The 26,593-nt window shown below is 38.0% G+C and overlaps 2 long non-coding RNA genes across 2 annotated transcripts in view; one reads left to right on the top strand and one right to left on the bottom strand.

Annotated features, from left to right (window-relative positions):
• Positions 1–16,051, bottom strand: part of LOC116094726 — a 63,182-nt gene extending 47,131 nt beyond the window's left edge. Inside the window, exon 1 of the long non-coding RNA XR_004120276.1 lies at positions 16,000–16,051. This is a non-coding gene — a long non-coding RNA (uncharacterized LOC116094726). The remainder of the gene's footprint in view (positions 1–15,999) is intronic.
• LOC116094725 lies at positions 9,589–25,133 on the top strand. The gene is made up of 3 exons (XR_004120275.1): positions 9,589–9,619; positions 24,314–24,534; positions 24,799–25,133. It is a non-coding gene; the product is annotated as an uncharacterized LOC116094725 (long non-coding RNA).
• Positions 25,134–26,593: the final 1,460 nt, after the last annotated feature.

Below are 26,593 nucleotides of genomic sequence, written 5' to 3'. Positions count from 1 at the left end.
CACCATAGAAAACATTGACACAACAGTCAAAGAAAATGCAAAAAGCAAAAAGCTCCTAACCCAAAAAACATCCAGGAAGTCCAGGACACAATGAAAAGGCTAAACCTAAGGATATTAGGTATAGAAAAGAGTAATGCTTCTCAACTTAAAGGGCCAATAAATATCTTCAAGAAAACTTCCCTAACCTAAAGAAAGAGATGCCCATGAACATACAAGAAGAACTCCAAATAGACTGGACCAGAAAAAAAATTCCTCCAGTCATATAATAATCAAAACACCAGATACATTAAACAAAGAATTTTAAAAGCTGTAAGAAAAAAAAAGGTCAAGTAAAATATGCTCTCAAGTGGCAGGACAGCCTGGACAGGATCCTCTCTACCTCCCTCTACACCTAGGAGTGACTTGGTAGGTCCACAGCCCTCTCTGCCCCTTCCCTGCAAATGGAGAGCTTGCCTCCAGGGAGTGCTCTAACCCAAGGACTCAGGAGGGACAACTGATCCACAGCCATCTGCACCTGGGTTTTACCAGAAGAGAGCTGATCTCCCAGAAGTGCTGATACAGGCTTACAGACACACAGGAGGAACAAGCTCCAACCAGAGACAGCAAGAACATCTAACACCAGAGATCAACAGATAGCAAAATGCAAATGTAAGAACCTTACCAACAGAAACCAAGACTACTTGGCTTCATCAGAACCTAGTACTCCCACCACAGCAAGTCCTGGATACCCCAAAACACTGGAAAAGCAAGATTTGCATCTAAAATCATATCTCATAAGGAATTTAAGAAGAAGGACATGAATAACTCCCTTAAAGAAATACAAGAGAACACAGGTAAAGAGGTACAAGCCCTTAAAGAGGAAAAAAAAATCCCTTAAAGAATTACAGGAGATCATGAGTAAACAAGTAGAAGCCCTTAAAGAGGAAACACAAAAATCCCTTAAGGAATTAAAGGAAACACAACCAAACAGGTGAAGGAATTGAACAAAACCATCCAGGACCTGAAAATGGAAGTAGAAACAGCTAAGAAATAACAAAGAGAGACAACTCTGGAAATAGAAATCTTAGGAAAGAAGTCAGGAAACATAGATGCAAGCATCACTCACAGAATACAAGAGATAGAAGAGAGAATCTCAGGTGCAGAAAATACCATAGAAAACATTGACACAACAGTCAAAGAAAACACAAAATGCAAAAAGTTCCTAACCTCAAACATCCAGGAAATCCAGGACACAATGAGAAGACCAGAGCTAAGGATAATAGGTATAGAAGAGAGTGAAGACCACCAACATAAAGGGCCAGTAAATATCTTCAACAAAATTATAGAAGAAAACTTCCTTAACCTAAAGAAAGAGATGCCCATGAACATACAAGAAGCCTATAGAACTCCAAATAGACTGGACCAGAAAAGAAATTCCTCCTGCCACATAATAGTCAAAGCACCAAATGCACAAAACAAAGAAAGAATATTAAAAGCAGTGAGGGAAAAAAGTCAAGTAACATATAAAGGCAGGCCTATCAGAATTACACCAGACTTCTCACCAGAGACTATGAAAGCTAGACGATCCTGGGCAGATGTCATACAGACCCTAAGAGAATATAAATGCCATCCCAGGCTACTGTACCCAGAAAAACTCTCAATCACCATAGATGGAGAAACCAAAGTATTCCATGACAAAGCCAAATTCACACAATATATTTCCACAAATCCAACTCTTCAAAGTGTAATAAATGGAAAACTCCAACACAAGTAGGGGAACTACATCCCTGAAAAAGCAAAAAATGTAATCTTTCAACAAACTAAAAGAAGATAGCCACAGGAACGGAATTCCAACTCTAACAACAAAAATAACAGGAAGCAACAATTACTTTTCCTTAATATCTATTAATATCAATGGACTCAATTCCCCAATAAAAAGACAGAGACTATCAGATTGGGTATGTAAACAGGACCCAACATTTTGTTGCATACAGGAAACCTACCTCAGTGACAAAGACAGATACTACCTCAGAATAAAAGGATGGAAAACAAATTTCCAAGCCAATGGTCCCAAGAAAAAAGCTGGAGTAGTCATTCTAATACCTAATAAAATTGACTTTCACCCTAAAGTGATCAAAAAAGATAAGGAGGGACACTTCATACTCATCAAAGGTATGGCCTACCAAGATGAACTCTCAATTCTGAACCTCTATGCCCCAAATGCAAAGGCATCTACATTCATAAAAGAAATTTTACTAAAGCTCGAAGCACACATTGCACTGCACACAATAATAGTGAGAGATTTCATTACCCCACTCTCTGCAATGGACAGATTATGGAAACAGAAGCTAAACAAGACACAGTGAGAATAACAGAAGTTATGAAGCAGATGGATTTAACAGATATCTATAGAACTTTTTATCCTAAAACAAAAGGATATACCTTCTTCTCAACACCTCATGGTACCTTCTCCAAAATTGACCATATAATTGGTCACAAATCAGGCCTCAACAGATACAAGAAGACTGAAATAATTCCTTGCATCCTATCAGATCACCATGGACTAAGGCTGCTCCTCAATAACAACATAAACAATAAAATGCCCACATACAGGTGGAAGCTTAACCACACTCTACTCAAAGATAACTTGGTCAAGGAAGAAATAAAGAAATTAAAGACTTTCTAGAGTTTAATGAAAATGAAGCCACAACATACCCAAACTTACGGGACACAATGAAAGCAGTCCTAAGAGGAAAACTCATAGCTTTAAGTGCCTCCAAAAAGAAACTGGAGAGCATACACCAGCAATTTGACAGCACACCTGAAAGCTCTAGAACAGAAGGAAGCAAATTCACCCAAGAGGAGTCAAAGGCAGGAAATAATCAAACTCAGGGCTGAAATCAACCAAAGAAACAAAAAGAACAAAAAGAACTATACAAAGAATCAATCAAACCAGGAGCTGGTTCTTGGAGAAAATCAACAAAATAGATAAACCTTTAGCCTGACTAACTAGAGGGCACAGAGACAGTATCCTAATTAACAAGATCAGAAATGAAAAGGAAGACATAACTACGTTTGCCTCTTTGACTACAATTTGCCCCTGTGATTGGGGTTTGAACAGCCTACGGAGCCAGGTTAATGAGACTGGAAAACAAGTTAGCTGGTCTCCCGTGCGGCTCTTCATATTCCGCTTTCACCTCTCCACTCTCCAGACTTCAGTTTTTGCAACCTCTTCCTGGGTTTAATTCAGTGTGGCACCCATGGCTGCCCTCCCTGATCCCTCATGCTACATTATAGACATTTGTCCTACAATAACAAACAAAACAGGAATCAAACTCAAGGCTGTGAACAAACATCTGCTGTTTCCCCCTCGTTTTCTTGTTTTCTAAAGATTTTATTCATATGTGTGTATATATATATATATTTTATTCATATGTGTGTATATATATAATATGTATATATAATACATATATATATGTATATATACACACATAAAATACATATATGTATGTATATACATACAAAGGTTTTCTCATATATATGCATGTATATATATATATATATATGTATGTATTGTATATACACTATAACCAGTACTTAGTGTCATTTAGCGATGTCCTAACATGAGGGTTTTTTTTTTTTCAAAGTTGTAGTTACAGGGAACATAACAGTAGAGTTGGTTGATCAAATTTACATAGAATTGAGTCTGAGATACAGAGTCTGTGCTAACCCTGAAGGTTTTGTAGATCCAGTTTTACTTGTTCTTAACAGTTTGGTTTACAGGCAGTGCCAGCCCTCCTTTTGAAGTTCATCAAAAGCAAGGAAGGGATTCCTTGACCTCCTCATGCTCCTTTAGAATGAAAGGTTTTATGTCACAATTCCGTTCTTTTGAGGTTAAGTTTGGACAAATATTCAAAGCACAGGAAGATAGATTGGTAGGGAATGTGGGCAGTGACAGGCAAGAGCAGACCTGGGAGCACCCTGTGAACAATGACTTGGTTAAGGTGTTAGAACTGCTGTTAATCCCAAACCTGATTCAGAGGGCAGCCTGCTGAAACAGCACTTTTGATGGGCTACACTCTACTGTTTATTCTCTTGTCTACATAAAGCAACCATTCAGCGTATTGATGAGAAATTGAACACTGAGCACGTTATAGAGAGGTGAGGGATTGCACTAAAGGAATTTTGTTTACTTCATGCCATTTGGGCATTTGTTCTTCTGTTTCTAATGGGATGGAAAAGATTTTCTTTCTGACAGTGACATATAGAAAGCATTTTTTGATGTTTTACAGATGCTATTAATATCCAAGCCATTTATTTTATTTAGACATAACAACAACATGCATAATATACATTTGGTTGCCCAATCAGACTGTCATAATATTCTCTGGTGCATAAAATCTCCTGTTCCTGGCCCTGGACCTCATATCTACCTCCTCGTGGCATATTTCCTCTCCTGGGGAAAAAGGAGAGGGGTTTTGTATTCGTAGGACTGGACACAGCCTCTCACCTAAAGGTTTTCTTCATATGACACCTTTATTTCTTGGCAGATATTCAAAATGTTCTAGCTTGAACACTTTAGGGTTCTACCTCCTGTGGCTGGACTTTCTAACTAAAACCTAGAATTCTACCATCCAGAAGGGGTCTACTTCTACCCATCCCTCACGTTTTACAGATGTGGCAAATACGGGTCAGATTCTTTCTCCAGATAATTCCTTGAGGCCTTATACACCTGTATACCCCCTCTCCCAGGAATTACAGTAGTAAACCAAATTAAAGAAAAAAAAACTTATGTGATTAGTTGCAATATTTGTCCAATTTTGTGTTACACTTCAGAAAACTTTAAGTCACTTAAAATTCATATATATATTTGGTGACTAAGTAGGGCGTGCTTATGGTCATGGCCACTTAACCCCAGGAACACAGAGTTTCAAGTCGCACGTTTTGATAATTCTAGATTTGTTTTAATTTACCTTATTTCAAGTTTAAATGTCTTTCCAAAGCATAAATTCTCCATAAGTTAAGGCCTACTTGTTCTTTTCAACATGGCATGTGGGTTTTACTATTACCACTTTGGTAAGGGATTTGTCCTGACTCTGGGTATACACGTTCCTGGCTGTATACTGATTACTAAGCACTAATCAATAGCTACGGGCTAGTCTACTAATGGGGACCACAATGTAAGACAAATTGATAAATGTATATTACTACAAGCTTAAGCTTGTAATTGAGTAGTTGGTACAATATTCTAGAACAGAGTCCAAAGGGTTACGTACTTCTGTTCCACTTTGGATCCTAAATTTGTTTTCCAGAGGTTGGAATTGGCATGTGCCCCTTAGACTTCAGGATATTGAGACATATATTTATTAATGAGCACTACATAATTATAGTACTCATAAGGCTGATCAAATGAGGATCTCAGATACTGATGTTCCTAGCATCTCTGAGCCTTTATTCAAGTATGTTTCTGCAGAATCATAATAGACTTTGCAAATGCGTTGTCCATTCTTTTTAGCCAAGAACCAATTCTAACTGTATTCTCTTTGCTCTTTTTGTCCCCAAATGGCAAAAATCTTTCCAGTTACAAACATAACCTTTACGAATGTGTCATGTTTAAGAGAACTTCACAGAGTAAATTAACTCAAACACAGTACAGTGTAGAATTATGGCACCAAAACCACATAAATTTGCTAGATAGTGGAATTCAAAGGAAACCATTGCACCTCTCTTGGCTAACATCTGAGATTTAAGTGTAATGGGCTTACAACAGCAAAAGACTATTAGGATGACATTTGCCTAGGGTATGGAAATTTTGTCAGGATGGATAATATTCAGGAGTTTATTGTGGTGAGGTTTTTCCTTCTGTAGACATCTGGCAGCTGGACAGAAGTATTGGTAAATGCCATTGAAAAGTGTAAGAAATGTAAACTGGTTTGATGGATTAGTGGAGTTCATTATGTACAAACCCACCAATGTTTGTAGAGAGAATTTCTTTTTAAATAAACTTTACATGTTGGAAAAAGTATGGATGTATTATTTTAAAATATACAGTTAATATGTTTGGAGTTATTTAATATTTATATTGAGTAAAAGATATGTATTTTCAGTATTGCTGTAGACAGGGATCTACATAAGACTGTTAAATAGATTGTTGTTTTATATCAAACAACTTTCATTATACTCATTTTTATTTTTACAATATTTTATAAATTTTAAAGAATATGACAAAATAAAAAAACAAAAGGTTAAAAAAATGATATTATTATTGGTGTTAAGTTTAACTGAGTGCAATCTCAGAGAAAATTTGAACATGGTTTCCATGATGAAAGACCCTCTGCTGGTAGTTTATTGTTAGTATGACTAAATGCCTGACAGAAAAAGAGTGTAAGAGAGAAGGGCTAATTCTGCCTTACAGTACACAGCAGGGAAATAATGGGGTAAGAGCTGGAGGTCAGCTGCTTTCTCACTCAGGAGGCAGAGACTGGTCAGAGTAGGACCGGGCTGAAAGACTTCAAGTCCTACTCCCAGAGACTAATATCCTCCGGCAAGGCTGTGCATTCTAAATTTTCCATTGCAGGCTCTAGGGCTCCACTGCTTGAGGAGAAAGCATGAGCCTATAAGGACAGTCCACATTTAAACAACCCTCACTGTACCTGTCTTATATTTTGCTACTATTTGATGACATGATTCTGTTTAACCTTCACTCATAGGATCTACCAAAAAAATAAATAAATAAAAGGTAAACTTGATGTAAACATTTATAATTATAATTGCATTAGGGATTAAAAACTGGATCTACTTTTCAAAACAGAAGTTCTAGGGAAGAGGTCCCCAGTCTTAGTAGAAAGTAATTTCCAGTGTGGAAGACACACTTGACCCCTTCCTGGATAACTACACTTATGTCTCAGTTTGCCAAGAAGCACTTACAGCTCAACGAAAGCCTGGGAACCCCAATGTGACAATAAAATCCTTTTCTTCTTCTTTTTCAGACGCTATGTTGGTAAAAGTTATTTTTCTACGAGTAATTTCCATTTGCAACCATAAAAATCACTTGTTGTCACAACCTTCCTATGTAGACTTTTCTGCACACAGTGGGTGCTCTCCCTCTGTTGATGACTAAATGGCATGGAGGACGGAAGTGAAGTGCTCTGATTATTTTCACTGGGTTGCCATAGAAACAGCCAGAAAGTCTACTGTCTAAGTCAACCTCTCTTGATTATCTCCCCAGGTAGCCATGAGTACCTGAGAACTGGGAAGGGAGGAGCTGCTGGAACTCACACAGAGAAGCCTTTCTCTAGGCCATGACTACCATGTATTTTTAGAGAGGATTTCTTTCATTCTGCTACATTCATCCCTCTAACTAGATCAGATATTTCTCTAGGAGAAATGACTTTTATACCCACAATTATGACTTTTTAGACATTTTCACACTGGGCTTTATTTCCATTTGTAGACAAAGGAGCTTTTCTTTTCTTTTTTTCCACTTTTCAACATCAGTTTATTTCTTTTATTAGATATTTTCTTTATTTACAATTCAAATGATATACCCTTTCCCGGTTCCCCTCCAAAAAGGAAAAAACAAAAAAAAAACCCTATTCCCTCCTTCCTCTCCCTGCTCACCAACCTATTCTCTCCCACTTCCTGGCCCTGGCATTCCCCAACACTGGGGCATAGAACCTTCACAGGACCAAGAGCCTCTCCTCTCATTGATGACCGACTAGGCCACCCTCTGCTACATATGCCTCTGGAGCCATGAGTCCCACCATGTGTACTCTTCGGTTGGTGGTTTATTCCCTGGGAGCACTGAGGGAAGTGCTTAGTTCATATTGTTGTTTGTCCTAAGGGGTTGAAAGCCCCTTCAGCTCCTTGGGTCCTTTCTCTAGCTCTGTCATTGGGGACCCTGTGCTCAGTCCAATGGATGATTGTGAGTCTCTACTTCTGTATTAGTCGGGCACTGTCAGAACCTCTCAGCAGACAGCTATATCAGGTTCCTGTCAGCCAGCACTTGCTGGCATCCACAATAATGTCTGGGTTTGGTGTCTGAATATGGGAAGGATTCCTAGGTGAGGCAGTCTCTGGATTGTCCTTCCTTCAGCATCTGCTCCATAATTTGTCTCTGTAACTCCTTCCATGGGTATTTTGTTCCCCTTTCTAAGAAGGATAGAAGATACAATCTACAAACCACAAGAAACTCAAGAAGAAGGAAGACCAAAGTATGGATACTTCAATCCTTCTTAGAAGGGGGAACAAAATACCCAAAGGAGCTTTTCAAAACACAACAGAAATTGTCCTACCTGAAAATGAGCCCTGTTTGGTTGACCAGTAGTTTGTTACAAAGTCAAACTTACTTGGTGTCTATTTGCAACACAGATTCTTTGTTGCTAAGTACACTTATACTGAGCACAATCATCTAGAGTCTCAAGAGGCAACAGCAGAAGTACTCCAAGAAAAACATGTTATATTACATGCTTAAAGCAGTCTTTGTGAATGCCTAATTAAATGGAAGCTTTTTTCTATATTTACATTTATGTAATTTAAACCTAAGCGAGCTAGGTGCTGCCATGATGTCCCCTTTCTTTTAAATGACTAGAAAAGTGAGATTTCTTCAGCCTCAGAAGATTCCTGACCATATTCTAAATAGTTTCCAAGTATATGAAAGGGGAATGATCACACAACAGGGTTGGGAATATATACATCTAGCATGATTCTTTTAGAATATTACAGACGTTAGTTTCATTTTAGATCTTTCCCTACCCAATCTCGGTGAGAGAGACTTATAATCATAATTAAAAGCAGACAAATATAGCTGTATTCATCTGCTTCAGATAGATATATGTGACTTTTTGCCTATAATTATGATTATTTTTGCTTCACACGTGACTGTAATGTGTCATTTTCTCTTCTAATTTCAACATGTTTTATAGGTTTGAAACCTATATTTTGTGTGTGTATATGTCAATTATTTTATATTATTATTGGATCATTGTTTTATTTTTATCATTGTTATTCTAGTTAATAAAAGTTTCTTAAAAAGAAAATATAAAATAGAAACTCAAAACCATCAACTGACCAAGACAATAAAACTTGCATTTGATTGGCTGTACATTCAAAAACTAAATCTAAGATCAGTGACTTTATGCTTTAAATATTAGAAAACAGATGAGTGAAATGATACATAGTTTTCAAGGCATGAAGGCATTGCTGCTAGTCTTTTGTTTTCAGGTCTGGTGAGACCAGGGATGTCCATCAGCAGATTCAGTACTCCTGAATATTTTCTTAAAGAAAGAGATGACACACTGAAACCTCCTATATTGAAACAATTGAATTGGGACAATTAGAATTGTGGTCAAAGAACAGACAAAATTAACATGGGAAACAGTGAACTTAAACTGAGTCTGAAGCAGAAAGATGAGAGAGTGCTAACGTAGACCTATGTGATGAAAAAGGCCAAGTGAAGAAGGCATCTGGAGATGAAAATCCAAAGGACTCGTTAGCCCAGAAAAAGGGCTGCTACAAAGCTTCTCTCTTCTCCTCACTGAGTGCAAAACTAAAGCATTCCTGGGTGGTGAGAGGGTCCTTTTATGATGTCATAATGCATTTGTCCCTGAAGATGAGAGAAGGGAAAATGGTTCTGAGTCAGGTAAAATGAACAAACAGAGTTTACAACCGGGTATAATTAGATGTATTGAAAGGCAAATTGGTGACAATGAAGCATATTTGTCAGACTGAAATCAGTTTGGGAAATAATTTATTTTAAGATAGTGAAATGGACATGCGAAACCAAAACATAGTTGAGAATCTTGCAATAGCAGACTGGAGATAATAACTGAATTATCACAAATGATCTTTGCTCTTCTGCCAAATATTGGGAGAAGAGAATCACATGCAGATTAAGCAATATATATTAAAGTCTTTAAAAAGAGCAGAACAGATCCATGACCCTTACAGAAAAATGCCTTCCAGTTAATTGCATTAAATGTCAAATGTTGAGATCACATAGTTGAACAATAGTTTTTTGAGAATGGAGAAAATAAGTTACCACAGACTTTTAAAGGAAAGTATTACAATTCATCAGCAGGTGCACCGGAAGGTCTTTCTGAAAGAGGGAGGAAACAGATTAGTTGTAGCAGCTACACTGTCACCCTTTGAGTGTGTAATCTTAGTAGATGAGCCAGCATGTCCATGAGTCCTGGTGGGGATTGGTCTTTCATCCCTGGCATTATCTGATTGCATATGGCAGGCTAAAATCTCTGAAATGAATCTCATGAACAGAGCTTTACTCCAAGCTTAGGGGCAACTTATGGATAACTAATGCAGTTCCCTTAGACCTCAAGGGGACAGTGCCTCCTATACTGGCTACCGGAACATTCTAGTATCATTATGGTCTAGCAGTCCAAATCGATGTTCCTTTTGATACTAATTCTGTCCTTTTCCATACCACTGATGGTTGTTGTTTCATGCACTAGTCTTGGGTTTGTGTTAGTTATTTTTTATCTGTATTGATTGAAATTCTTCAAACTTCAGCTAAGTTCCTGAAGTAGAAATTAGAAGGAATACTATTGACTTCATAGATGCATTAATGGTCTTTTATTGCTATAACAAGTACCTCAGTTAATTAACATACAGGCTTTTTATATACAAGGGTTTGGAATTCTCAGTGTCTGCTCAGTTGGCTGGTTGCTTTGGGATTGTGAACAGTGTGGCATATCACTGCTAAGCCCTAATTTACCTCATGGATGGAAAGCAAGAGATTGAAATTCCATAATATCCTTATGACATTACATCAGTACCTAATGGCCTCTTTGCTGATAATGCCAGTAGAACACCAAGCATTTTTGAAACAAGGTTTAATGCCTCAATTGTAGTCACAGAGACATTATAAGAATTCGATGAGGTAAAATGTATAGTGAGAGCCCCATGACAGTTGACACATAGGAAGTATTATATGTATACATCAGTATTGGCTAATATTTTAATACTTAAGTAAACTCTTCCCTTCACGATATTTTGTGAATATGTGATTATGTCCTCAAAGAATATGGTACAGAGATGAAAGGAGCATAACTTAACAATAAAGACTTACTTATATAACCTGTAGTATCAGCCCTAACCATACCACAGCATACTATCTAGCCTCAGAATAACGGTGTGACACTATTCCTGGTGAGACTTGTACTCTCTTAGCCATTTGGTTGCCAAGCCTCAAGTTAGTTCTCGCTTATTGCTTGACATTAATTACTTAATATTTTCTACATACCCCTAATATGGCAAATATAATAACTTTATTTGACCTACACAAAACTCCAAGAAGCTGAACTTAAGCTCATCTTGTTTATAAATTCTCAGCCACGCACATTTCCCTATGTGTTCTCAAGTTACTTAAAATTGAAAACGCAGACTAGTTTCATTGCATCTGTTGGGAATGCAGAATCTAGGACCTTTGCCATGAAGAAGGGTTCTCTTGTGTGAGACAAGAGCAGTGTATAGAGTTGTGTACCCATGTGCCTACCTCGACATATCATCTGTTCTCCTTGCTCTGGCTAGGGCATACTTCCCGCTGTGGCCATCAAATCTTTTAGTCAACATTCCTTAGTTCAAATGAGAAAATATTCAAAATAAATCAACATAAGGATCTATTAAGTACTGTCCATGTCTGAGTGTTTTCTTAATTATGTTGATGCTGAAATATTATATTTTCTATCTGCAGTAGGTGTGAGGCTCTAGGGGCCAATGTGAGGATTCATTGCCAAGGTAAAACTGTAAAGTAGTAGCAGGAATTATGTGCATCTTGCATTTAGTGCATAAGGGAAGGTGACCCTTGAAGTCATAATTGCAAGAAGTCTGAATAAGCCACCTTAAATCTGGAAGGTTATCTCAGTTTAATTGTAGCTGTGTTCATTTGAAGGGATAAAAATAGCTGTCTAATGAACACGTTATATGACTACTCTGTCAATTACTGTCTTTGACAGTGCTTGAATATTTTTTCACTGCTTATTCAGTATTTTGATCGTTATCATTTTTACACATGACTTTTAATAGCTTAATGTTTCTATGATGGGTTATCTGAACTTATAAAATTGAAAACTTTAAAATTTATAGGTAAAAGTTAGCTGTAAGAATTCTATTGACTCTAAAATCATTCTTTTGATAGAAAATGAAGATTGTATAAATAATTTTCTCTCTATTGTGAAATGAGGACATTTCACTATCCTCATTGTGTTCATCAATTAGGATATAGAATATGATAAAAATTTAATAAATGCATTATTTTATATGTTATCATTTAATGAATTCAAACTGACATATAAAATTAGCTTTATGTCTATACATAAAGACAAATAATAAGAGGTAAATATCCATTAGGGACCTGGGGTCTTGGGTCCGGCAGATGATTCAGTGGGTCAACTCTTGCCATTCAATGGCGAGAAACTGATTTGGATGCCAAGAGCCCACATATGTGTCTCAAATGTCTGTAGGTGTGAAATGTTTGTTCTTATATCCATCCTAAATGTTCATTGGGTAAGCTATATAGCAGAAAAATCAGTCAAAAAATAAAGTGGCAACTAATGGGACAAAAGACACTATGCCAACTTGACTTTCTCGTTCTCTTGCAAGTAAAAATACACAAATCTACCACAGACATACACATAAACACATACTACATATACATATATGCAAATACATACAGACACATCACAAACATACCACACACACACACACACACACACACAAACATACCCCTACATATTCACCACTTATACACATACAACTATTTTAAGAACTATATCTATTCTGTTTCTATGCTTATTTCTTTGATTTTGTTATTATTGTTACAATCTTGTAAGTTCACTTTGAAATGGCTCTAAATTTTGGGTTTTGGTTTGGTCATTGTTTATTCTTCTTAGTCTGGTACTGTTGGGTGTTTAAAATAAAATAACATCAGTTTGTGATTTATATCACTTATGTTTTCATAAGGGCATCCATCTTTTGATAGAAGTTATATCATCTTTAATTAGAGTTGACACTCTTATGTACCATCAAATCTTCACACTGTGTGTTTTAGAGTGGCTTTCTCTCCAACTTTACCATCCTTTACCTTCTATTGTGTGTCCTAGCAAATTTAACCCAGGCATACATTTTCTATACTCTGATGAAATCCATGAAGGCTGCCACTCCACTTACACATAATATGATCCATTTTCATTGTACTCTCAAGAGAACAATTCTCCAGAAACAAGTTAATAAATTAAGTCTTGCCTCTGCTTTCTGGGAATCACTGCTGACATTTCTAAGGACATGTTTCTGGCTTTTGACCTTTACATCTCTATTGAGGCAATCAATTTGGATACATGAAAAAAAAATCAGATTCATCAGTTTCGAGTTTTGTTAGGTCAGGTATTGGACTTAGTGAATGTCTCTGTTAAGAGTTCCATAGTTTGAAAATTAGAATGATCTAGAGAAACATATCAAAAACATAAGCAATGGCCAGTTACAGTTAATGGTGATTGGTCAATTTCCTTACTTCCTCGGTATATTTACCACGCCCTGGTATATTTGTTGATTCTAAAAAGGGGGAAACATGTCAAATATTTTACCCAACAACTGACTCCTACCTACAAAGACAAATAAATGAATGAATTTAATAAAATAGCAATCTCATACTAGTAGAAAAATATCTCAGTCTCTTCTGACTCAACAATGAAGTAATGGCCTGGGCAAGTCCCAGAGTTCCAGCTCACCATCATAACAACAACAAAGAAATTTGACTAAAGTTACTGGCTCCTTCAATGTAAGGTTTTCCTTTCATCTACAATCTTGATTTATTCATTCTTCTTGCCCATTTGTCTTCTTAACAGATGTGAAAGGCAATTGCGCAAAGATGTTGAGGTTTCAAGGTATTCAACTTGGTAGGATTTGTGTACCATCTGCTAAGAACAGGCAGCTGGGAGTCCTGCATATATTAAAATTACATTCTTACTCTCCAATGCCTTAAGGTAATCATTTCAGAAAATACTGCATTCCTCATTTTCATTCTGATGCATTTTAAAGTACCTTTCCTCTCACTGTGACCTGCCTGCCATTGAGCAGGTGTGTTCTCTATAATGAACACACTCACAACTCATGTTCATTGCAGTTCAAATGACTGTCTGATAACTGATGACTGAGTAGAAATTAAGTTTTAATTAACTGAATGGGATAATCAGATGTGGCTAAGCTAAGTAACACTTTTATAGAAAATAAGCAATTAGTTTCTGGGTAGTCATTTTTAGTCTTTTATTTATAATATATCAATATAACATCCAAAGCAGAAATAGAAAGTATAAAATGCAGATGTAATAAGAGTAACAGTTTTATCTGTCTGCAAGTTATGCTTCCTGAAGATGTTACAGTTTGGATCAATACCATTATTAAGTCAGTTTAAAGACCAGTATAACATACTAACACATATTCAATTCATTTGCTAGATTTCGTAACTGATCTACATTTGATTTGTAATACTTAGAATTTAAATATTCACCTTTTGCTGGCTCAGTGTTTCACAGCCTCCTATCATTTTAATATTTGTAGACATGTGATTACTAAGAGAGAAGATACTGTGCAGCAAACTGAGGGCTGACTGTAGGCCAGCCTAGCCTCAGATTCACAGACTTCTTCCTGCTTCCACCTCTGGTGTTATGGGATAACAGATTTGTATAACAACACAATGGTCAGAATTCTACCAATGACTTGCGCTGACTCTGCTTCCGACTCTCTTAATGATTGAGACGATACTCATGACCTCAGTTCTTCCCTAAGATCAGGATGATGCAAGGCTTCATCCTATTCAGGCTTTTTAACTCTAGTGCTTTTTCTCACTGGGTAATATAATTTTATTCAGCCGTGAGGATGTAGAGGAATAACTAGTATTTTTTCCATGTCTTCTAATGTGTCCTGTTCAGCTCTAATATCTTAGGATGTAATATATAATATCTTAGGATGTAAGATATAAGTGGAGTGGGCTTCTGGATGGCTGACTGATAAGGGCCAGTTGGTAGAATGCTTCATTAGCATTCAGGAACCCTCAGGTTATATAGCATTACTGTATAAATAGAGTATACACTAGTAACCTCAGTACCTAGGAAGTGTCGAAGCCAGCCGACAAGGGTGAGGCTGAAGTAGAGAGGGCGACTGAATGAGAACGAGAGAACCACCGCTCTGCTGGCAATGGCAATAAACTTTAATGAGAGAAATCTTTTATAGTAAAACACAGTAAGACTAAAAATAGAATTTAACATCATGTACCACAATCTCTTAGCACTTTCTCATGGCAAAGCATGCCCACTTCTTCATATCTTACAGTAAATATTTTTCCCCCATGCCCAGGTGCATGAGGTCTGTTTCTTTGATCCTTGCACGCACAGCTCTCAGTAGCCTTGAATTACTTCCAAAACATCTTGGGTTCATGGAGCAGTTATGTCCTCAGCTGCAGGGAGATTATCAGAAGGTGCCCCCTCCTCAATGGAACGGTCATGCTCTCGGCTGCAGGGAAATTATGTGAAGGTGCCCCTTCCCTGCCTTTCAGCAGGGGGGCCACCCCTAAACCTTCCCCTATGCCAAAGAACATTCCCACCATTCAGCAGAGAGGCCACCCCTAAATCTTCCCCTATGCTAAAGAACATTTCCACCACAAGGAAGTGGGGGTAAGGAGATCAGAATTTCAAGGTTATCCTTAATTATATAGAATTCGAAGCTAAACTGATCTACATTAGACTTTCCAATCAAATCAATTCAAATAAAAACAACAGTAAAATAACCAACTAACAAAACCAACAAACAAAAAAACCTTTGCTTTAAAAACCCAGAAGAAAATGGAAGTCCAGACTCTCTGTAACCATTAATTTGTTAATTCAATCAAATCCAGTCATATCTACCTTATTAAAAACCACTTGAAAATTACTTCTGAACTCTACACACCCTAACACCATCTTTCATTGCATACCATGAAAGACCCTGAAGATATGTACTAGAAATTCTACATACTTTCAAGCTCTACTCACATCGTCGACAAAAGGACAGCGACTCGGGCACTCTCTTGGGGGAGAGGGCATATCTTAGGAAGTACTTTCCTAAGTACTAAGTACTTTTAGTACTTTCCTAAGTAGGAAGGTGTCCGTGGTTTTAGAAGCCTGAAGGATGAAGCCACAATAGAAACATTGTCTTGTCTTTCTGGACATTCTGTCACAAATCAGTGGGAATAGCTGGACTGAGAGCAGAGCAGACCCTCCCCTAAGTTTAAACAAATAGCATTTCACTAAAAATTTCACTTGCCTTTTCTATTCATCATACCGATACAAATAACTCCAGTATCTCTATTACATACCAACACTTCACCCTGAGCTTGCTCTCCAATAATATCCTAACTGGAGATCTGTCCTTATCTACACATGCATAACAAATCTTGCCTTTTCATATCAATAAACAGCTATATAATTTCTGAAAAAAAAACTTTTTAAATTCAAAGTTTAAATATTTTAGGTGTAATGACAGACTATTCAGTATCATTAATTTATGTGAATAAGGCTCTCCAGATAGGATAACTTTGCTAAAAGAATGACCTAGTTGAGAGTCTATGTTGGGATAACAAGCAGAGAAATCAAGATATGTAACATAAGATTCAAAAACTTCACAGGAAATCATCCATTTAACATTTGCACCATCCTTTCTCTAGAATGCAAGGCTTCCTTTCCTAGAGTAGGGCCAGTGCTGTAGGTTGATTATAACTAGTATTTAAACATATTATTGATAGTTACAATGATTTCAAAGATTCAAAACCTTAGTGAAAATATCCTCCCTTCACCATTCCCCAGATGCAGAACTGAAAAAGGCAAATGTTCATAAATATTTAAGAATGTCAAACTTTGTTCAAATTACAAAGAATACTGCATGCTCTATCTTATGGCAAATTCATCACTGTTGAGCATATCATCTGTATTCACGCTTTTGAAAATGGGAATTTGGTTATGAATTTCCCTTCTGGAGCTCCATAACATTGTCTTGATTTTCTAGACTTTTAAAACCCTATTATTATTATTATTATTATTATTATTATTATTATTATTATTATTATTATTAAGCAGCATAATATCTTTCATCAGCCTGAGAAATCTACTCTTTCTTTGCTTGTGATAGTATTTGGAATTATGTTAACTGGCTTAAGGTTCAGTCTACACAACCCTGTGACAAGTTCTTACTTTTGAAGTTTTTGTGGGAGACTGCTACTTCTGTATTCTTATAACAATTTAGTGGAAATTCTAATTTGCCACTGACTGAAAGCTGCTCAGTTTCTTTCTTTTTAGAATCTACAGAGAAATTTGAAAAGCAACAATAAGCAATCAATAACTTTTTGTTGAGGTAATTTGTAAGGTTCCTGGCTTTGAGGACGAGGCAGTAAGAACAGAGGAGTGAAACATTCGTACGATCCCAAACTAAGAACTCTTGCATGTTTTTGTCATAATGCAAGCTCAAACGATCTTTTGAAAAATATACTACATGGATATCACTTCAGTCTCTTTTCCTGTTCTTATGACAAGATATACTGACATTTGCAGTACCAGAGAAAAAGGTTATATTTCCAAGTTAGACCATCATTTCCAAGAAAATATGATGAAAAGAACTTGAAGCAGCTAGTTACATTACATCCTTAGGAGCAGAGAACAATAGAAGAAGGTATCCATTCTCATATTCATGTAGCTTTCTCCCCTCGGAATCAAGCACAGAATCTACAAAGCAGGAAATGAAGCTACCCACAGTGGTCTGGTCTTCTTACCTTAACAAATGTAATATAATCACAATAATCCCCAACAGAAGTGCCCACGTTAAGTTAATCTAGACCGTCCTTCATTGAGTCTCCCTTCCACATGATTCTAGACTATTTTAAAATGAAAATTAAAATTAATCAACACAAATACATAAAGTGACCATAGATAAAGTACTTGAAATATGGGAGATTTTTTTTAAGTGTTGGTGAATTGATGGTATGGATATTCAGTCAAAATAGCAAAAACTTATTTCTTATAATAGTCATCCTCAAAAAGAATGCCATGTAAATTGCAGCAGGGGCCAATTAAATACAGAAATACATTTCTCAAAAGTAAAAGAAATCCTGAGGACCCAGAAGGCAGCCTAGAGAAGGGGAAGTTGGAATTGCCCTTGAGGCTCAAGCTAGCAGACCCAGAGCTGTGAGCTTTCTTCCAAGATGCTCCTTTCAAGTCTATACCCATGAGACCTCACTCACTCTGTGAAGAGGTGATAACTGAGAACACATTTCACTGCTAGACAGAGGAAAACAGTGTCCCTTCGGTATTGAGATTTGTGTTAAACATGACTTGAATAATTTCCAGTCTCAGAACAGGAACATTGATTTTTAAAGGGAACATCTCCCTTAACTATAACAAAGTTTTTCCTAATGAAAGGAATATTCTCTTACTATAAAGGGTGTGTATTTGTATGTGTGTGTGAATATATATATATGTGTATATATATATATATATTCACACATACCGCACACACAAATATATATATATTTCCTTACCCTTGGCTCATATATATAGTATATATAATTCTAAATATAGTATATATATATACATATATATACATATATATATATATATACTTTCTGTTTCAAAAAAACAAAACAATATCTATGTGTTCAAAGAAATAATTAAATGGTCATACAAGAAACTCTGGAAAAGAAACGTATCCAGGGAAGAACTTCTGTCTAAAAGAGACATTTAAGAATGGTGACTTAGGAAAAAGTGATTCCAAAGTGAAGGCTTGGGAAACAGGAACATCGTGTACGAAGAGATTAAGACAGATGCAAAGAGATAAAGTAATAGCGTAACCAGTAATGCAGTCTCTAGTTATGGATAGACAAATGGCAAGGCAAACACAACTGGGCAAACCAGCATCCTGAAAGAGAGCAAAAGGTGAGGAAATCAATTGTCCTGAGAGTAGTTCTCCACGGCGGGCTGAAAGTAGTACTCCACGGCGGGCTGAGAGGTAGTGCTCCACGGCGGACTGAGAGTAGTGCTCCACGGCGGGCTGAGAGTACTGCTCCACGGCGGGCTGAGAGTACTGCTCCACCGTGGGCTGAGAGTAGTGCTCCACGGTGGGCTGAGTGAGAGTACTGCTCCACGGCGGGCTGAGAGTACTGCTCCACGGCGGGCTGAGAGTAGTGCTCCACGTTGGGCAAATGCAGTTATGTGTTAACACATGCTGAGTTGCTCTGGAATAAAAACCACATGAAATCATACTCTGTCTTAATGTTTAACTGTTGAAGAGGACTCAAACAATTTCTAATTCAGTAGTTTAGCTAGTTTCCTCTTTTCATTAGTTTTCATTTTCATTTTAATTGTTAGAGCCTATGAACATTTCTTTTCAGTAATGTGAACTTTAAATTTTCACATAGCGATCGTGTCCATATTGTGCCACTGTGTGGGTTCAGCCTTTACTACACTTGTCCTAGCTTCTTGGAAGTCAGATTTTTCCTAGCAACCTCCAGATGAAGATGTAGAACTCCCAGCTCCTCCTGCACCATGCCTTCCTGGATGCTGCCATGCTTCTACAATGATGCTAATGGACCTCTGAACCTGTATGCCAGTCCCAATTAAATGTTGTACTTAGAAGAGATGCCTTGGGCATGGTGTCTGTTCACAGAAGTAAAACCCTAACTAAGACAGAAGTTGGGACTAAGGAATTCCTAATATAGGCCTGACCGTGCTTTTGTCTAGAAGAATATGGATTTTTGGGACTTTGGATTTGGGAAGTAGTGGAATACATTAAGCAGGTCTTAATGGACTATCCTGGTAAGAATATGAAATGCTTTGTTGCTGAGATTGATTTGAACTGAACAAACCTGGCCCAAGAAGGTTCAGTAGAGAAGAATTTCAGTATATGGCCTAGACACTGTTTTTGTAGTATTATTGCTGAAGAATGTGGCTGCTTTCTGCCCTTGTCTGAAGAGTCTGCCTGAGGCTAAGGTAAAGAGATCTTTATTAATTGCCTTGACAAAGGACAGCTCAAAAAAGCCCAGCAGAAACTTTGTTCTCTGGTTAAGTCTCATGAAGAGAGTTTTTTTAAAAAAGCACAGCAAGCCAAGAAAGGAAAAATATAACATATGAGAAGCGCCAGGAAGTAAAATGGAGCTGAATCCTGTGTTGAACCATACTAAATTGAATTAAGGGAGTGGATCTTGGGGCAAGATCACACCCAGCTACGTTTAGGACCAGCTGTGGTAGGTCGTATATGCCTTTAATTCCAGGAGACCGAGGCAAACAGATCTCTGAAGTCAAGGTCAGCCTGTCACAAAACAAGTTTTAGATCCAGGCATGGCAGTGCACATCTTTAATCCCAGTACTTAGGACACATGCATGAGTTCAAAGTCAGTTTACAGAGCAAATTCTAGGACAGCTAAACTTTGGCAGTGAAGGAGCCGGAAAACAAAAAGCTGGTGATAATGTAATAGAACAAAGGGAGCCATGTTCCAGGTCCAGGATACTGCAGAAGTCAACAGCTTTGGTCATTTGGCTCTGGCTTTAGAGTCAAGAAGAGGAGATTACTGGGACAACTGGTGCTGGTTAGCAGGAGCTAAGAAATTACTGGTGATTAGGAAGAGACCAGCATCATTGAGGTCAAGTCTGGGAAATATTTTCTGAGAGCACAAAGAAACTGTGTTCCAGAGACAGCCAAGGTTCATGCTGCAGCTGTACTTGGTAATGTGTAAGAGTCACCCAGGTGGTACTGATTATAAAGGCACAAAGGAGTCATGAAGAGCACTGTGAGAGGCCATGGACAGCCATTGGTGAAAGTACAGCCTCAGTTGCAGTTGACAGCCCAGGACTGAAGGGGTCATGCAAAGAATTTGAGGCTCAGCACCATGAAGAGAGCCTATGAGAGGCTATTGGTGAAGCCTAGTTGCAGCAGAAATCCCCAGTGTATTGGATACGCCGGTACCATGGGATGATCTCCAAGAATAGCACTCGCAGTGGAGTGGATCAACCTGAGCTTAGAGTGCTACAGAGCTGGAGAAGTGACACAAGCCCTTCGGAGGAGCCAAGATCGTGTGTGCAGCCCAGACATTGAAACAAGGAGCTGCGACGTTGCAGTTTGCCTAGGAGACCCCAGGATATTTGAGATGCCAGAGCCGTGGGCTATCTGCTGAGGAAACTGCTAGCATGGAGTGGAACCAGCCCAGGAGAAAGAAGTTTGTTGCAGTCAACAAAGATGAAAAAGGAATTGGAGATCTGAAGACTGCTGCGGCATCAGACATGGAGACGTAGAGTTTGGGGTTTTCCAATTGGTTTCCTGTCTTGCTTTGGGGATTACAGTTAAGTGATTGGATGAATTTCAGAAGAGACCTTGAATTTTTGGACTTTTAACATTGTTGAGAGTGCTGTAGACTATGAGGACTCTGGAAGTTGGACTAAATTTATTTTACATTGTGCTATATTTAAGTATGGCCCCCATAGACTCATATGTTTGAACAAGCCTATGGGGGCCAGGGAATGGAATGTGATGGTTTGTATATGCTCGGGACAAGGAGTGGCACTATTAGGGGGTGTGGCCTTATTGGAGTTCTTGTGTCACTGGGGGTGGGGTTTTAAGACCCATGTCCTAGCTGCTTGGAAATCAGTATTCTGCTAGCAGCCTTCAGATGAAGATGTAGAACTGTCAGCTCCTCCAGCACCATGCCTGCCTGGACACTGCCATGTTCCTGCCTTGATGATAATGGACTGAACCTCTTAACCTGTAAGCCAGCCCCAATTAAATGTTATCCTTAAAAGAGATGCCTTGGTCATGGTGTCTGTTCACAGCATTAAAATCCTAATACACCAGGATTCTATGCATTTTCTAATACATTGAAGTTGAAAGTAAATGGGTTGGAGCCAGTGAGATTGCTGATCATGCAAAGTCTCTTGTAACCAAGACTGATGACCTGAGTTCCAACCTGGCACATAACCCACATGATAGAAAAAGAGAATTTATTCTTGTAATTTATTTTACTTCCTCCAAAGATTCACCAGGTTGTGCCCTTATAAACAAATAGATCCATGTAGAATGGAAACAAGTGAGCCTTTATGTATAATAAAGATAAGATTCTTGCAACTCTAATTTTTTTTCAAAGCCTACTTTTACTGATGCTTTTTAAATGTTTTTGCCTCTCTTCTCGTCCACACCCATCAGACTTATAGAAAAGAAAGGACATGGGGGAAGTGGATCTGTTTAGAAATGGTATTTCAGATCAAATCCCATCTGCATTGTCAGGAAAGCAGCTCACAGGTCAGCAGTGACACCTTGATCCACTTGCAAACACTTCACAGATACACCAGCAGTCAGTTCAGTAGTGTCAGAATAGCAGCAGTGGTGGCGCAACCTAGCAGGAACAAGCAGGCCTCAGGGAGGGATTCTGACCAGCAGGAACACCAGAAGTTCTCTGCTGTTCCACTCTCAGTGGAGGGAAGATCAGGAAAGATGTGAGACCAAGAACCATTGCACAGCTAGCTCTACCAGCAAGCTTCTCTCACAGTCTGTTGAATCCTATTTATTCTCCCTCTAAACAACACATATCCTCTACTGGTCTTGCCTCACTACATGTCTTGACTCTGCACGTAAGTCTGTCTTAGACAAACAACTCATGAGTTTCTATGAGCTGACATCACTCTGCCACTATGCCCAAGTTCAAGGAAGTGGAAAGAAGCCCCTGCACACACCAGAAGTTTTTTGCTGCACTTCTGTCTATGGAGTCCTGAAAAATGGAGCTCATCAAAGCAATGTAAGGTGGACCAAGGCATGGGTATCCTTACTGAAGAACCCTTCATCCTGTGTCATATCATGTGCTTACTTTAGCAGAACATCTTTTCACCTGTGTCTGCTTCACTGAAACATTCCTTCATGTATCTGCCCCAGTAAAACACAATCCAACACAACTGACTGCCCAAAGAATCCTTAACTTTTCACTTTAGATTCTTTTGCAACAAATTTTAGGAAAAAGAAAAAAAAAAACTCTGACATAATCACTAGACTTATTAAAAGAACATTTACCTGGATATGTAAAAAAAATGAAGAGAAACCCTTTCAAATATTAAAAATTCCTTTCATAGTGAAAAAAATTACAATAGTAGTACAAAAAATAACTCAATAGTAGATTGTGTTTTCTGTCTTTCCAGAAGTTAGCAGAATTAACAGACAGGACAGGAAGCTTCCTCAAGGATCACTATGTAATTGTTTGGCATGTAGTCATTTTATTTCATCTTATTTTATTCTAGTTTATACTTTATTGTCTTGTATTTTGTTCGTCTCTCATATAATACAACCTGAGGGCAGTTTCCTCTCTCTCCTATCCTCCTTATCCTCACCACGACCACTACTACCTCGCTTTTTTTCTCACATCCACTCAATTTCAGTTTCTCTTGAGAAAGAGCAGGCTTCACAGGAATATCCACTGAACATGGCATAAAAGGGTGCATAAGACTAGGTGCAAACGCCCTTATGGAGGCTGGATAAATTAACCTAATAGGAGGATAAGGGTTTCAAGAGCAGGCAAAAGAGTCAAAAACAGCTCCCAACTCCTACTGTCCGTCCCACAAGCACACCAAACTAAACAACTATAACATATACGCAGAGGACCTAGCTCAGGCCCATACAGGCTGCCTGATTGTTGTCAGTGATCCCTGTGGTCCCTATGAGGCCCAGCTACTTGATTCTGTGGGACGCGTTCTCTGGATGTACTCTATCTCTCTGGTTCCTACGATCATTCCTGCCCCATACTGTGGGGTTCCCCAAGCTCTGCCTAATGTTCGATTGTGGGTCTTTTGCATCTGTTCCCATTAGTTGCTGAAATAGGCAGGCAAGACTGGTGCAACTGGAGTAGTTCCCTTGGTTGATTCCTGGGAAATGCATCCCATAGAAAAATACAGGACCCAGTTACAAAGTGCCTGGTTTACAAAGACAGATAATAAACTCACAGTATGCACATGGGTGAGGAAGAAGAACTGCAAGAGAGATTTGGAAACTTTAAGGACAGAGAATATGGTACAGGAGTGAGGGGATTGTAGCCATCAAAAAGCACAGAAGAGACACTATGTCATAGTGACTCGGTGCAGTCAGGAATATTCTTTCATATTACATGATTACCTAAATATGCTTTATAAGAGTTGCAACAAAAACTCATGTGTTCATTTCTTAAATTATGGCCATGTGACAACCACTTAATACTTTTAAGTTGTCATCAGATAGTATTGACTGGATAAAATGAATTTTCATGTTTATTTCTTCATCTTTCCTCTTATTTTATTAGACATTTCTCTAAAACAACAGTTCTAAGCGATGGCAACCGATGTGCTCACTGAGGGGCCTGAAGGACTGGAACCTGCGCTCTGCCCTCACATGTTCTGGCAAAACTCCTGAGAGGTGATGGAAGTCCTGGCCTGTCAGAACTTGTTCTTTGTGACAACAGGGCTGACACATACTCTTCAAATATTTTGGTTTTCTATTTCTTAAAATTCTCTAAATTTAAAGGTAAGTAAATTTGCTACATTAACTTATTTCTATAAGAAGTAATTAGACTGCTATTTTCCATGTTCACTATTCCACCATTCATTCATCTTCATTTGTAATTACTGAATATTGTTTATATTGGTATATGTTTTTCTATCTTTTAAATTCTGTTTTGAGTATGTGAACATGATATGTGTGTGGACACATGCACCAAAGCTCATGGGTGGAGGTCCCGTGACAAGTACATAGACTATTGATCTTTATTCACCTTTACATGTATTCTAGGAAGCAAACATGGGTTATCAGACTGCTGCAGGAAGCACCTTACCTACCAAACTGTCTCACCTGCACTGAATCCGCAGATATTTCTGAGATGAATGCACTATGAAGGGAAAGTCATTGAAGCCTCCTTCAGACCTCTGGTTCAGTTGTTCCACTCTGAACATCCGAGCCTTCTTCTCTGGTCCAATCAAAGCACCACTTTTCCTTTATTTTATTCTGATGCCTACACACAAACTCCAAGATATTATACTCTTGTAAGTATACTTAGATATTTATATTCACCCCCCCTCATTTGATTTGGAGTCTTTATTCATAATTAAAGGGATTTAACTACAGAATTCTTCAGCCAAGTAAATTTTAAGATATAAGCAAGCATACAGGAACAGATAAAAACGCATGTCTCCCTCCCCTCCTGTTTCCAACCTCATTTTTTCACCACATGTCATATTTCTTTGAAGCAAAACTGTTATTCAAAAATGCAAAGTGTTTAGCTTTTTGAACTCCATGCAATGATTAGAGAAATGAAGGAAATTCACAATAAGAGAAAGCTTCAATCGTGTTCGAGTGATGGTTTGAAAAGTAAACTATAATCAATTCAAACTACATAAGCATCTATTAAAAAGTTCTCTAAGATAATAATGACAGAAACAAAAGTAGAATCATCAATGGCTCTCTCACTGAAGCTCCGAAAAGATGACCATTCTTTGAAAAGACGACCATTGTTCTTCGACTCACTGACATGAACCTTTTGAACTTTCAACACTTAGTCCTATACTGACAGGTTAACACAAGGAACACAAAGAGAGAAAAATGAACAGCCAACAACACAAAGCATTACACAGTATGTTAAATTTATAGCTTTAGAGGAAGGCTTTTAAAGCAAGAAGATAGATCTTTAGAATTACTTTTTTAAAAGATGTTTCAGAGAAGGCCGAGAGTTATCAGGAGGAACTATAGAGGATGTTCCTTCACACTTGATGGGCTGAGCGAAGACCAATAGTAGAAACTATACAAAGCATGCCAAGAGAAGAATGCACAATTGTCCTTGCTCAGAGGACAGTGTGTATCTGGTGAGAAAGGAGGTTCTTTATGTAGCATTTTGGGACAACAGTTTAAGTTAAAAATACCAGAGAGAGGACTTGTCATCTAATCCTCAAGCCTTACTATGTCATTGAATGTATCGTAGCAGTTTTGTGACAAGATGACAATTGAGCTGTGAAGATGTTAGGTGGAGAGGATGGTAGACAGACAGACTTATCATTACCATGAATGGCAGACTGTACATTGAGTAGATTGTTCATCAATGCGAGCATGAGGTAAATTACTAGGTAATGAATCATAAAAATGAATACTCTTGTGCTTCTAGCCTCTGATTTCTGATAGGGAATGACTGCTCACAATTCACAATTAACAACGTATAAAATGTGATATTTTGAGAAACATTTATATAAAATCTGGCTAAGAGTCAAGTCTTGTAGGAGTCGTATGTATGTATAATGTATATTCAGAGAAACACACATGAGAGGGAAATGATTACAGCCTTAAGGATTAATGTCGTTTCCACTCGTTTGGAGGAAGGATGTTTGCTCACAGGAACCAAGCCTAGCATCCCTCCATCACACTCAAGCATCTGCCCATTCACTTCAAGGCAGAGGCTGCCGCCAGGTGTGAGGATGCTGTGTTTACTCTTTAGCTTAAACTTCCCTTCGCTCCGGGTGCTTCTGCTAACTACCTGCAAGAGGATCATTACCAAAACAGAGAGAAGAATCAAAGGCTCAGGGACAGCTAGATGAAAAGT

This window comes from Mastomys coucha, unplaced genomic scaffold (assembly GCF_008632895.1).
Source record: "Mastomys coucha isolate ucsf_1 unplaced genomic scaffold, UCSF_Mcou_1 pScaffold17, whole genome shotgun sequence".
Taxonomy (NCBI): Eukaryota; Metazoa; Chordata; class Mammalia; order Rodentia; family Muridae; genus Mastomys; species Mastomys coucha.
The sequence above is the reverse complement of the archived record's forward strand: the minus strand, read 5'-3'. Positions and strand labels throughout refer to the sequence as shown.